The 14,618-nt window shown below is 46.1% G+C and overlaps 2 non-coding genes and 1 pseudogene across 2 annotated transcripts; all 3 read right to left on the bottom strand.

The window, feature by feature from the left end:
• Window positions 1-3,751: 3,751 nt before the first annotated feature.
• Window positions 3,752-3,867, bottom strand: LOC123738758 (U5 spliceosomal RNA). The gene has a single exon (XR_006767537.1). It is a non-coding gene; the product is annotated as a U5 spliceosomal RNA (small nuclear RNA).
• A 432-nt stretch (window positions 3,868-4,299) lies between these two features.
• Window positions 4,300-4,491, bottom strand: LOC123738756 (U2 spliceosomal RNA). Its single transcript, XR_006767535.1, has one exon. It is a non-coding gene; the product is annotated as a U2 spliceosomal RNA (small nuclear RNA).
• A 126-nt stretch (window positions 4,492-4,617) lies between these two features.
• Window positions 4,618-4,739, bottom strand: LOC123738762 (uncharacterized; annotated as a pseudogene).
• Between the last annotated feature and the right edge of the window lie 9,879 nt (window positions 4,740-14,618).

A 14,618-nucleotide genomic window follows, 5' to 3' on the forward strand; every position in this document is an offset into this window, starting at 1 on the left:
TCCGTGATCTTCCTTCCCGGAATGGCACAGGCTTGATCCGGGTGGATCACCTCCCCTAAAACAGAAGACATTCTGAGTGTTAAAACCTTGGTAAAAAGTTTACAATCAAAGTTTAAAAGGGTAATCGGTCTCCAGTTTGTCAGGTCAGTCCTGTCATTTTTCTTATGTAAAAGGGTCACGATTCCTACTCTAAAACTGTCAGGTAGTCTGTCGAGTTGTTCGAAGTCAGTAAAAACAGAAGTTCGTCGGCTAAAACATCCCAAAAGGTCAGATAAAACTCCAAAGGGAGGCCGTCCTCCCCCGGTGATTTACCCCTCTTAAAATGTCTCAGTCCTTCGTCGAGTTCAGTCATTGTCAGATCTTTCGTTAGGTCGTCCGTGCTGGGTATAGTCCTGTCAATGTATGTTAAAACGTCCTCCATAATCTCCTCACATACATCTTTTACCCCGAACAGTTCCCCATAAAAATCCTCGACTACTCTTTTAATTCCCTCTGTGTCTGTTTTTAAAACCCCATCTTTATCTTTTAACCCTGTCATTAACCTACCCTTGCTAACTATCTTCTTAAAAAAGCACCTAGTGCACTTCTCCCCCTCTTCTAATTCCCTTTCCTTACTTCTTAAAATAACCCCCTTGGTCTTATGTTCTGCTAAAAATGCCATTTCTTTCTTTACTTCTTTGATTTCTTGGTTAAAATCAAAGCCCTGTTGGCATAGGTTAAAATACCGTTCCAGTCGCTTCTGCAGTCCCAACATGCGTCTATCCTGTTTCTTGCTTTCCCATCTCCCTGAAGAAGGTCCTCGTCTTACCCTTCACCATTTCCCACCACTGTGCTCGTGTATCAAAGAAGTCCTGTAGCGTCTGCCACTGGCTGAACTGCTCCCTGTACTGACTAACTACTCTATCATCCTCTAAAAGGGAGCAGTTCAGTTTCCAGGGCCCTCGTCCTACAGTCACACCCGAAGTTAGTGAAAGGGTGCACGTCAGCATTACGTGATCTGAGAAGAAAGCAGGGGTTATTCTAGCATCAGTTGGCGGGCAATCGCGGGTAAACAGATAGTCAATACGAGAGGCTCTGGTGCCGTCACCACTGGTCCAGGTGAAGCCCTCCTCTCTTGGATGCAGGGTTTTAAAACAGTCAGTTAGTTTAAAATCCCTGCACAACCCTTGCAATAAAACACTTGACCTATCTACCTTAAAATCCTCTCCCGCTCCTCTCCTGTCTGCTCTGCTTAAAACACAGTTAAAATCCCCACCCACCACTAGAGGATCCCTCCCCAGCATGTGGGACTGCAGGTCTTCTAAAAGTGTGCAACGGTCATGTTTGTTGTTAAAACCATATACATTTAGCACGTTAAAATTCCTCCCCATAAAAGTACAGTTGGCTAAAAGAGCACGCCCCCCAACCACCACTGTGCTCCCCCTCACCACCACCTGTGGGGTCTTGAATAAAATGTCAACACCATCGTTTTTATTAAAATTGGATCCGCTCCAAATGGAGGGCCCGTGCTGCCACTTCTCCTCCCATTTGCTGTAAGAGGATAAAAAGGGTAGACCACACTCCTGTAATAAAAACACATCTGAATTAACACTTTCTAATTCTCTCCGAGGACTATGGTGGATGGGATGGCTTTCAACCCACCATAGCCCCCGGGGTCCTCCCTCGGCTGGACAGTGACCCTCCAGGCCCCTGTCCAGATCCCATCGGGATCCTTCACCTGGGTCAGGGGCCCCTTCACATTGCAGTACCTGCCCAACCATACTGCAACGTCCTCCGGCTGTACCGTTTCATTGTACATACGGACAATAACGGTTTTAATGCTATTGTCCGTCAGCTTGATCACCTCAAACATAGCTGCCAGGGGTCCCTGGGTGTTCTGGGCATTCTGGAGTTTCCCCCAGAACTCCTTCAGGAAGCTGGCGCCGGCGAAACTAACATCGAAGCCCTTCCCATAAGGGAGGGTTAGGATGCAGTTCACCTGCGCAGGTACAAAACGGAGTTCCTTTTGGAGGAATTTTCTGGAGAAATCCAATCGGGATAACTCCATTATTTTCCCTCCCTTCTCCTTTAAAAGGAGGCGCACGGCGTGGTGCCTCCGCATGCCAGCCTGTGCTGCTGACATGGTGAAGGCCCACTCCCTTTAACCCAACACCAGTGAAAAGAATAAACAAAAATAGGGGAGGGGGGGTGTAAACACCCGAGGAAGCTGGCAGGTCCAGCTATGCTAGGCTAACAGGGCCTACCAACACCACAGGACACAAAACAAACTAACACAGCACCCAGGTGAACTTATCAACAATGGGAAAGACGCAGGGGAAAAATAAAAGGTACACCTAACAAAACAATTAACAAGGGCTAGGAGGCTAGCAGGCCGCACCAGCAGGTCAGACTAAGCTAACAAGCTGGTAGGCCAGGTACTAAAACCTCCCAGCTGACAAAGAGAAAACAGAAGGAAATTTGAACGGGGGAAGGAGGCTAAAGAAAAATATAGATGGGGGGGAACAGGAAAAACAAGACAAATACAGCCAAGCCTGAGGGGCGAGGAGGCTAGCAGGCCAGTCAACCAAGCTAAGTTAACAGGCCAGCCAGCCAGCAAGCCAACCCAGCTGGCAGACACTACACAAACAAACAAACAAACAAACAAACAAAAAACCAAACAAGGGGGTTGGGCTTAATCTGGGCACTAAGAAACACAAGGGAAAAATAAAAATAAAAAAGGTACACCAAACAAAACAATTTACAAGGGCTGGGAGGCTAGCAGGCCGCACCAGCAGGCCGGGCTATGCTAACCAGCTAGCAGGCCGGCCAGCCAGCAAGAGTCCCACAAGTGGCAACAAAAACCAACAAACAAATACTAGGACCAGGGAAAGTTCAGGGGATAGAAAAAACAATTAGAAGAGTAGGGATGGGTTAACGGGGGCTACAAAACAACAGAAGGAAACAAACAATGCCTGCCAAACCTAAGGGGCGAGGAGGCTAGCAGGCCAGTCCAGCTAAAGCAAAACAGGCCGGCCAGCAAGCAAGCCAACCCAGCTAGCAAACACTACAAACAAACAAAAAAAACTAAAGGGAAGCTAAGGTTATAAAGGGATGGGGAAAGACGAGGAACACAAACAACTTTTTTAAAATATTTTTTAAGTGAAATAGGAACACAAAACACAACAACAAACTAACATACAAAAATACAAGAAGTAATTAAATTAAACCTTGACTCACCCTACAGGTGCTGATGCACCTGTAGTCCACCACCACCAAACCACCACCAACACCCAGAATGAGAAAAAATAATAATAACAGAGAAAACAATTTGTGATTACCAAAGCCCAAATCTACGCTTGATCTTAGCCAAAAGGCCGAGAAGCGATAACCCACAAATTGACCCCTGCACCCGCCGGGCACCCGGGGGTCTCGGGAGACCTCTGTGGTTTGGCAAAAGTGAGCTCCTCCCATCGCCACACACCCCCAACGTTTCCCTGGTGACAGGCAAGTGTTTTTTTCAAAAAGTCACCAATGAGTCAAGTGACTACTTTGACTGGAAAAATATGCCGGTCAGACACGGTCTCTGTTGATTTCTCTTGAAACAAGATATCGGGCTCTGCCAGAAGCAAAGCCCGACAAAAATACGCGGGTCAGACACGGTCTCTGTTGATTTCTCTTGAAACAAGATACCGGGCTCTGCCAGAAGCAAAGCCCTCCAAAAATACGCCGGTCAGACACGGTCTCTGTTGATTTCTCTTGAAACAAGATATCGGGCTCTGCCAGAAGCAAAGCCCTCCAAAAATACGTTGAACTCGTAAGTGTTCCTCTCCACGGAAGTCTTTAGTAAAAGGCGAAAGGCTTGTGCGTAATGAAGAGAAACCAGAGTCGTATGGAAGTCAGAGGTCGGGGCCCGAGACGCACTCTGTTTACTCTAGGCCGGGTTCTCGCGGGTTGTCCCCGAACCCACTCGCCAAGTCTTCGCGGGGCTGTGGGGAAAAAGTCACAGACAGACAGACAGACAGACAGACAGACAGACAGACAGACAGACACCAAACACACACAGACCCACTATCCTGGTGAAGTATTAGTTCTTTTTTTGGTCAAAAACAGACAGACACACACACACACACACACACACACACACACACTGGTTAATGCCAATATGTTTTTGGTTTTTTTTTAAAGAAAAATGGAGGGAAAACGCTGGACCGCACGACAAGCGCTTCGCCCTTCTTTCAGTTTGGATTTTTTTTCTTTCTCTCTTCTTCTTCTGGCTGTTTACCTACCTCCGTGGAGTTTTTTTCCTTGACAACGGGAGAAAAGTGTTGCACCGTTCCCGGAGGTACTGCAGTACCGGGTCGATGCGTGGAGCGGACGGAGCAAGCCCCATTTCCGACTCCCTGTTCGAAAAATCCATTTAATATGTAGTCCCCCGATGGGGGACATATCAGATATTAAACTGATAAGAACAGATACTACACTTGATCTCAGCCAAAAGGCCGAGAAAACGGGGGACCCCATGAAGGGGGCTTCGCCCTTCTTTCAGTTTGGATGATTCTTCTTTTTTCATTCCTTCTCTTCTTCTGCTAGCTGTTTTACATAGCTTTGTGCATTTCTTTTTCCTTGACAATGGGAGAAAAGTGTTGCACCGTTCCCGGAGGTACTGCAATACCGGGTCGATGCGTGGAGCGGACGGAGCAAGCCCCATTTCCGACTCCCTGTTCGATTTTTATTTTTTTTATTTTTATTAATACAAAAATTTACAATTTACTGTGACATTCTTTTTCCATCAATACTTTTCCAGTTTCATGCAAGTTTTACACTTCCCCAAATGCCTTTACAAAAGTCTTCCCCATGCACATATTTGTCCATTTCAATCACATTTCTAAACTTCCATACAAACAAATAAAAGGCATCCGCTGGTACCGTTGTATCTTTCTCCTTTTTAATACAAACATTTCTTTTTTCCCACAGTACCAGCTTCCCCAAACTGATCATACTCCACACTGCTCTAAACTCTTTCTTTGGCAATGTTAGGATCTCCTCTCCATACACAATATTCTTACCATTCAAAACAATCTTGTTGCAGACCATGTTAATGAAAGGTGCGCACTTTCCCCAGAAATCTTTTGCAAAACCACACTCCCAGAATACATGCATTACTGTTTCGCTTTTTTTTGCACCTGGGACACTCTGCGTTCACTGCACAGTTGTGTCTATACATCCTCTCCTTTACGGCCAACCTATTTAAAGCACACAGCCATCCCAGATCCTTGCACTCATTATCCATCCATTTTGGTTGTATCCCCTCCCAATTAACTGCTTTCAGATCAGTCTCATATCTCTGCTCCCAATTTTCCCTTATGATTTCGTACATTTTCCTGTGGTCTAATAAGACCTCTCTTTCCATTTCCTTTATGTGTATTTTCAGAAATGATATGGCGTGTAATACTCAGGTTTTACCTCTGCATTCGGAACCCTGTTGTCCCAAGGTAACATCCCTCTTAAAGTGCACCCGAACCACAACCTAACAAAGAAAAATGATTTATGCTGTATTCCTTTCAACAAAGTTTTACACATCTGATTGAGGAAAAGACAATCCAGTTTCACCGACAAACATGGGATGTCCCTCCCTCCCTTTGATACTTTCCTATACATCATCTCTCTCCTTACGCTTTCGTATGAGCCACCCCATATAAATGAAAATATCAACCTTGTCACAACGATTTTACTCCTGGCATTGATTGGGAACACCAGTGCCAGGTAAATTAAAGTTGGTAATATATCTGTTTTTATTGCCATAATCTTTCCGCTGATCGTTAACCTTCTGCTTTTCCACATATTGAGTTTTACCTTTACTTTTTCAATCTTTCCTTCCCAATTTCCTTTTATCCCGTCCCTTTGAAAGAAATACACCCCTAATATTTTTAACCCATCTTTACAGACAGTTATGCCTCCCTTGCCCTCTGTTCTCCCTTCCCAGGCGCCACAGTACATCATAGCAGACTTTCCCAAATTAATTTTTGACCCCACTGCTTCTCCATAAGTTTTCAACAGTGCGATCGCCCTGTCTATCGCCCGGTCAGAGCATAGGAATAAAGTGGTGTCGTCTGCATACTGGGCAATTCTAACCCTTTCTCCGTTACTCCCTGGGATATGCACCCCGTCTATACCTTTATCGTTCCTTATCAGATTCGCTAGTGGTTCAGCAAATAGCACGTACAGTAGTGGTGACATCGGGCACCCCTGTCTCACCCCACCTTCTTGAAGTACCGGTTTGCTGAGAAACCCGTTGATTTGCACTCTACTGTATGCTTTATTATACATTGTCTTAATCCAATTAACAAAAATCGTGCCACAATTCATTCTTTCTAGAATTGAGAACAGGAAGTCATGACATTTAACATTTTACATTTAAGTCATTTAGCAGACGCTCTTATCCAGAGCGACTTACAAATTGGTGCATTCACCTTATAATATCCAGTGGAACAACCACTTTACAATAGTGCATCTAAATCTTTTAAGGGGGGGGGTTAGAAGGATTACTTTATCCTATCCCAGGTATTCCTTGAAGAGGTGGGGTTTCAGGTGTCTCCGGAAGGTGGTGATTGACTCCGCTGTCCTGGCTTCGTGAGGGAGCTTGTTCCACCATAGGGGTGCCAGAGCAGCGAACAGTTTTGACTGGGCTGAGCGGGAACTGTGCTTCCTCAGAGGTAGGGAGGCGAGCAGGCCAGAGGTGGATGAACGGAGTGCCCTTGTTTGGGTGTAGGGCCTGATCAGAGCCTGAAGGTACGGAGGTGCCGTTCCCCTCACAGCTCCGTAGGCAAGCACCATGGTCTTGTAGCGGATGCGAGCTTCGACTGGAAGCCAGTGGAGAGAGCGGAGGAGCGGGGTGACGTGAGAGAACTTGGGAAGGTTGAACACCAGACGGGCTGCGGCGTTCTGGATGAGTTGTAGGGGTTTAATGGCACAGGCAGGGAGCCCAGCCAACAGCGAGTTGCAATAATCCAGACGGGAGATGACAAGTGCCTGGATTAGGACCTGCGCCGCTTCCTGTGTGAGGCAGGGTCGTACTCTGCGAATGTTGTAGAGCATGAACCTACAGGATCGGGTCACCGCCTTGATGTTGGTGGAGAACGACAGGGTGTTGTCCAGGGTCACGCCAAGGCTCTTAGCACTCTGGGAGGAGGACACAAGGGAGTTGTCAACCGTGATGGCGAGATCATGGAACGGGCAGTCCTTCCCCGGGAGGAAGAGCAGCTCCGTCTTGCCGAGGTTCAGCTTGAGGTGGTGATCCGTCATCCACACTGATATGTCTGCCAGACATGCAGAGATGCGATTCGCCACCTGGTTGTCAGAAGGGGGAAAGGAGAAGATTAATTGTGTGTCATCTGCATAGCAATGATATGAGAGACCATGTGAGGATATGACAGAGCCAAGTGACTTGGTGTATAGCGAGAATAGGAGTGGGCCAAGAACAGAGCCCTGGGGGACACCAGTGGTGAGAGCACGTGGTGCGGAGACAGATTCTCGCCACGCCACCTGGTAGGAGCGACCTGTCAGGTAGGACGCAATCCAAGCGTGCGCGGTGCCGGAGATGCCCAGCTCGGAGAGGGTGGAGAGGAGGATCTGATGGTTCACGGTATCAAAGGCAGCAGATAGGTCTAGAAGGATGAGAGCAGAGGAGAGAGAGTTAGCTTTAGCAGTGCGGAGAGCCTCCGTGACACAGAGAAGAGCAGTCTCAGTTGAATGCCCAGTCTTGAAACCTGACTGATTAGGATCAAGAAGGTCATTCTGAGAGATAGCAAGAGAGCTGGCCAAGGACGGCGCGTTCAAGAGTTTTGGAGAGAAAGGAAAGAAGGGATACTGGTCTGTAGTTGTTGACATCGGAGGGATCGAGTGTAGGTTTTTTCAGAAGGGGTGCAACTCTCGCTCTCTTGAAGACGGAAGGGACGTAGCCAGCGGTCAAGGATGAGTTGATGAGCGAGGTGAGGTAGGGGAGAAGGTCTCCGGAAATGGTCTGGAGAAGAGAGGAGGGGATAGGGTCAAGTGGGCAGGTTGTTGGGCGGCCGGCCGTCACAAGACGCGAGATTTCATCTGGAGAGAGAGGGGAGAAAGAGGTCAAAGCACAGGGTAGGGCAGTGTGAGCAGGACCAGCAGTGTCGTTTGACTTAGCAAACGAGGATCGGATGTCGTCAACCTTCTTTTCAAAATGGTTGACGAAGTCATCCGCAGAGAGGGAGGAGGGGGGGGGGGAGGGGGAGGGGGATTCAGGAGGGAGGAGAAGGTAGCAAAGAGCTTCCTAGGGTTAGAGGCAGATGCTTGGAGTTTAGAGTGGTAGAAAGTGGCTTTAGCAGCAGAGACAGAAGAGGAAAATGTAGAGAGGAGGGAGTGAAAGGATGCCAGGTCCGCAAGGAGGCGAGTTTTCCTCCATTTCCGCTCGGCTGCCCGGAGCCCTGTTCTGTGAGCTCGCAGTGAGTCGTCGAGCCACGGAGCAGGAGGGGAGGACCGAGCCGGCCTGGAGGATAGGGGACAGAGGAAATCAAAGGATGCAGAGAGGGAGGAGAGGAGGGTTGAGGAGGCAGAATCAGGAGATAGGTTGGAGAAGGTTTGAGCAGAGGGAAGAGATGATAGGATGGAAGAGGAGAGAGTAGCGGGAGAGAGAGAGCGAAGGTTGGGACGGCGCAATACCATCCGAGTAGGGGCAGAGTGAGAAGTGTTGGATGAGAGCGAGAGGGAAAAGGATACAAGGTAGTGGTCGGAGACTTGGAGGGGAGTTGCAATGAGATTAGTGGAAGAACAGCATCTAGTAAAGATGAGGTCAAGCGTATTGCCTGCCTTGTGAGTAGGGGGGGAAGGTGAGAGGGTGAGGTCGAAAGAGGAGAGGAGTGGAAAGAAGGAGGCAGAGAGGAATGAGTCGAAGGTAGACGTGGGGAGGTTAAAGTCACCCAGAACTGTGAGAGGTGAGCCATCCTCAGGAAAGGAACTTATCAAGGCGTCAAGCTCATTGATGAACTCTCCAAGGGAACCTGGAGGGCGATAAATGATAAGGATGTTAAGCTTGAAAGGGCTGGTAACTGTGACAGCATGGAATTCAAATGAGGAGATAGACAGATGGGTCAGGGGAGAAAGAGAGAATGTCCACTTGGGAGAGATGAGGATTCCAGTGCCACCACCCCGCTGGCTCGATGCTCTAGGGGTATGCGAGAACACGTAGTCAGACGAGGAGAGAGCAGTAGGAGTAGCAGTGTTATCTGTGGTAATCCATGTTTCCGTCAGCGCCAGGAAGTCTAGGGACTGGAGGGTAGCATAGGCTGAGATGAACTCAGCCTTGTTGGCCGCAGACCGGCAGTTCCAGAGGCTGCCGGAGACCTGGAACTCCACGTGGGTCGTGCGCGCTGGGACCACCAGGTTAGAGTGGCAGCGGCCACGCGGTGTGGAGCGTTTGTATGGCCTGTGCAGAGGAGAGAGAACAGGGATAGACAGACACATAGTAGACAAGCTACAGAAGAGGCTACGCTAATGCAAATGAGATTGGAATGACAAGTGGACTACACGTCTCGAATGTTCAGGAAGTTAAGCTTACGTTGCAAAAATGTTATTGACTAAAATGATACAGTACTGCTGGCTGGTGGAGTAGGCTAGCTAGCAGTGGCTGCGTTGTTGACTTTGAACGTGTAGCTGGCTAGGTAACCTCGGTAGTTTCAGTACTACACCTTGTCATGATACAAAGCAACTTTGTAGCTAGCTAGCTAACATAACACTAATCAAGACGTTCCTTGTAGTGTATTTAGTTTCAACAATGCTGCTCGTCGGTAATAGTTGGCTGGGTTAGGAAAAATGGCGTCGCGGGGGACGGAAATAGCTGGCTAGCTAACCTCGATGGCTGGCTAGCTAACAATTATCAAGCTATGACAAAGACAACTAAGTAGCTAGCTAGGTAACACTGCACTAGTCAAATCGTTCCGTTGTAAAGTATTAGTATCTACAGCGCTGCTAGTCGGTAACGGTTGGCTAGCTGGCAGTGGGTTAATGATGACTAGGTGTGTTGAGTAAGTCTGGCGCCGCGTCGCGGCTGGCTAGCTCACCTCGATAATACTCAAACTCAAACTACACAATTATCTTAGATACAGAGACAGCAAAGACAACTATGTAGCTGGCTAACTAACACTAACACCACACTAATCAAGTCGTTACGTTGTAATGTAATAGTTTCTGCGGTGCTGCTAGTCGGTAGAAGTTGGCTAGCTAACAGTGATGACTAGCTAGCTAGCAGCTAGCAGCTAGCAGTGTTGACTACGTTAGGAGGACGAAGATAGCTAGCCTCGATAATTACTCAGTTACTCTAAACTACACAATTATCTTTGATACAAAGACGGCTATGTAGCTAGCTAAGAAGAATTGCTCAGATCAAACAAATCAAGCCGTTGTAATGTAGTGAAGTGTAATATTACCTGTGGAGCGAAGCGTGGTGCGACTGCTCGCTCCAAACCGGAAGTACTGTTTTTGACTGACCCTGTCGAAAGCCTTCTCCTGATCAACGTTCAACACACACAAAGGTAGGTTTCTGTCTTTGGCCCAAACGATCACATCCCTGGTTAACTGTAGGTTGTATGTTGCAGACCTATTCATAACCCCGCATGTCTGGTCTTCATTAACCAGGCTAGGCATCACCTCTTTCAGTCTATTTGTTATTACTTTCCCCAAAATGTTGTTGTCCACATTTAGCAAAGTAATGGGCCTCCAATTTTTTAAGAGCTCTTTTTCTCCCTTCTTATATATTAAGCTTACTACACCAGACCTCATAGATTCCGGCATCATCCCATCGACCAAGATCTCTCTATACACCTCCAGTAAATCCTCACCTAGGATTCCCCAAAAACAACAGTACAATTCTTTTGGTAATCCGTCACACCCGGGAGTTTTATCAGCTTTCAGAGATTTCAATGCCTCCTCTATTTCCTTTTTGGATACTTCTCTTTCTAAATTTGTTCTTTCTTCATTATTTAGCTTTTTGCTTATATTATTTAATAATTCCTCCGCTCTTGCATTATCCACTTCTCTTTTCTTAAACAAAGCTTGATAGAACTCCTGAGCATGCGTCATTATATCTTCTTTTTTGGTGACTTTCCCCCTACCTGTTTCTAATTCGGAGATTGCACACTTTCTCTGTTTTTCTTTAATACTTTGAAAAAAAAACTTGGAACATTTTTCATCTTGTTCTTTTTCTGTTATTTTGGCCAAAAATGCAAAGTTCTTGACCTTTGTTTCAATGTTATGCTCTATTTTCTTTTGGATGTTTCTGTATTCCTCCCCACACACCTGCTTACCCTCGTTTATTTCAGAATGTATAGCCTGTAATTCATCTTGCAGTTCTTTCTCAAGATGCCACTCTTCCTTTTTTTTCCTTTTGCTATAAATTTGACAAAAATACCTTATTTTGATTTTCACCGCCTCCCACCATTCAGCTGTATTTTTAAATGCCCATTTCATATCCCTCCATGAATTATAAAAGGTCGTAAACTCAGCTCTAAATTCCGCACACTCCAACTCCTTCATGTTTAACTTCCAAAATCCTCTTCCTATCTCCACCCCTTGAACTTGACAAGAAGCCCCAATTATGTCATGATCTGAAAACCAGTTTGGATATATGAAGAAGCTCGACCTTTGGATGGTCTTGGATATAAACAGATAATCTAGTCTTTTGCTTGCTCCTCTTGAGTTTCTCCATGTATGCCCTATACCTTTTTTTATTATGTCTCCTATATATGTCTGCCAAATTGTAGTCACCCAAAACATTTTTTAAATATTGTGCAGTAAAATCATATTCCCCCTCTAAGTATGTGTTGAAATCTCCACCCATTATCACTATGCGATTTGTGCACAGAACGTTAGGTAAATGCTTAACCTCTATGGGCTAGGTGGGACGCTAGCGTGCCACCCGTGGTGCACTCCATCAACAGCAGGTGCATTTCAAGAGCGGCAAATTTGAATCCAAATAAATGTCAAAATTCAAATTTTTCAAACATACAACTATTTTACACCCTTTGAAAGATAAACATCTCCTTAATCTAACCACGTTTTACGATTTCAAAAAGGTTTTACGGCGAAAGCATAAATTTAGAGTATGTTAGGACAGTACATTTACAAGAGTTGTGTGTAATGTTTTGTCAATTCAAAGACAGGGTAACCAAAACCATAAAACCAGCTAAAATGATGCACTAACCTTTTACAATCTCCATCAGATGACACTCCTAGGACATTATGTTAGACAATGCATGCATTTTTAGTTCTATCAAGTTCATATTTATATCCAAAAACAGCGTTTTACTATGGCATTGATGTTGAGGAAATCGTTTCCCTCCAATAACCGGCAGTCAAGTCAGCGTCACAAATTAAATAATTAAAATTAGAAAACATTGGTAAAATATTATATTGTCATTTAAAGAATTATAGATTTACATCTCTTGAACGCAATCAACTTGCCAGATTTAAAAATAACCTTACTGGGAAATCACACTTTGCAATAATCTGAGCACTGCGCCCAGAAAAATACGCGTTGCGATACAGACTAGACGTCATGTTGGGGAGATCTAAAATCGAAAATACTATGTAAATAATCCATTACCTTTGATTCTCTTCATCAGATGTCACTTCCAGGTATCACAGGTCCATAACGAATGTAGTTTTGTTCAAAAAAGCTCATCATTTATGTCCAAAAATCTCCGTCTTGTTAGCACATGATCTAAGCCAGCCGGACTTCTCGTCATGAACGAGGGGAAAAAATATATTTACGTTCGTTCAAACATGTCAAACGTTGTATAGTATAAATCATTAGGGCCTTTTTTAACCAGAACATGAATAATATTCAAGGTGGACGAATGCATACTCTTTTATAACGTATTGGAACGAGGGTACCCAACATGAACTCGCGCGCCAGGTGTCTAATGGGACATCATCGTTCCATGGCTCTTGTTCGGTCAGATCTCCCTCCAGAAGACTCAAAACACTTTGTAAAGGCTGGTGACATCTAGTGGAAGCAATAGGAAGTGCCAAAATATTCCTCAGCCCCTGTGTTTTTCAATGGGATAGGTTTAAAGGTAATACAACACATCAGGTATCCACTTCCTGTCAGAAAATGTCTCAGGGTTTTGCCTGCCAAATGAGTTCTGTTATACTCACAGACACCATTCAAACAGTTTTAGAAACTTTAGAGTGTTTTCTATCCATATATAATAAGTATATGCATATTCTAGTTACTGGGTAGGATTAGTAACCAGATTAAATCGGGTACATTTTTTTTATCCAGACGTGCAAATGCTGCCCCCTAGCCCTAACAGGTTAAACCAGGTACAGACTGGGATCGAACCCATAAACTTCAGTTTTTGAAAATGACGCCATAAAAGATGGCAATCATGCCACTTCTGTTCTATAATTGTACGAACAGGGATTGAAGGAATGTTCTTCAGATTACAAAACCAAATTATTTAGCACATCTCTGTTTCCTGCTTAGAATTACAACATTCTGTAAAGTAGGAGTTGGGTCAATGCACTAATTTTAAATGGAGAAGCTGGGGATTGAACCCAGGACCTCATACATGCGAAGCATGCACTCTACATCTACATTTACATTTCACATTTAAGTCATTTAGCAGACGCTCTTATCCAGAGCGACTTACAAATTGGTGCATTCACCTTATGATATCCAGTGGAACAACCACTTTACAATAGTGCATCTAAATCTTTTAAGGGGGGGGGGGTTAGAAGGATTACTTTATCCTATCCCAGGTATTCCTTAAAGAGGTGGGGTTTCAGGTGTCTCCGGAAGGTGGTGATTGACTCCGCTGTCCTGGCGTCGTGAGGGAGCTTGTTCCACCATTGGGGTGCCAGAGCAGCGAACAGTTTGGACTGGGCTGAGCGGGAACCGTGCTTCCTCAGAGGTAGGGGGGCCAGCAGGCCAGAGGTGGATGAACGCAGTGCCCTTGTTTGGGTGTAGGGCCTGATCAGAGCCTGAAGGTATGGAGGTGCCGTTCCCCTCACAGCTCCGTAGGCAAGCACCATGGTCTTGTAGCGGATGCGAGCTTCAACTGGAAGCCAGTGGAGAGAGCGGAGGAGCGGGGTGATGTGAGAGAACTTGGGAAGGTTGAACACCAGACGGGCTGCGGCGTTCTGGATGAGTTGTAGGGGTTTAATGGCACAGGCAGGGAGCCCAGCCAACAGCGAGTTGCAGTAATCCAGACGGGAGATGACAAGTGCCTGGATTAGGACCTGCGCCGCTTCCTGTGTGAGGCAGGGTCGTACTCTGCGAATGTTGTAGAGCATGAACCTACAGGATCGGGTCACCTCCTTGATGTTAGTGGAGAACGACAGGGTGTTGTCCAGGATCACGCCAAGGTTCTTAGCACTCTGGGAGGAGGACACAAGGGAGTTGTCAACCGTGATGGCGAGATCATGGAACGGGCAGTCCTTCCCCGGGAGGAAGAGCAGCTCCGTCTTGCCGAGGTTCAGCTTGAGGTGGTGATCCGTCATCCACACTGATATGTCTGCCAGACATGCAGAGATGCGATTCGCCGCCTGGTTATCAGAAGGGGGAAAGGAGAAGATTAATTGTGTGTCGTCTGCATAGCAATGATAGGAGA

The sequence above is a fragment of the Salmo salar genome, unplaced genomic scaffold (assembly GCF_965601325.2).
Source record: "Salmo salar unplaced genomic scaffold, fSalSal1 ptg000645l, whole genome shotgun sequence".
NCBI classification, from domain to species: Eukaryota; Metazoa; Chordata; class Actinopteri; order Salmoniformes; family Salmonidae; genus Salmo; species Salmo salar.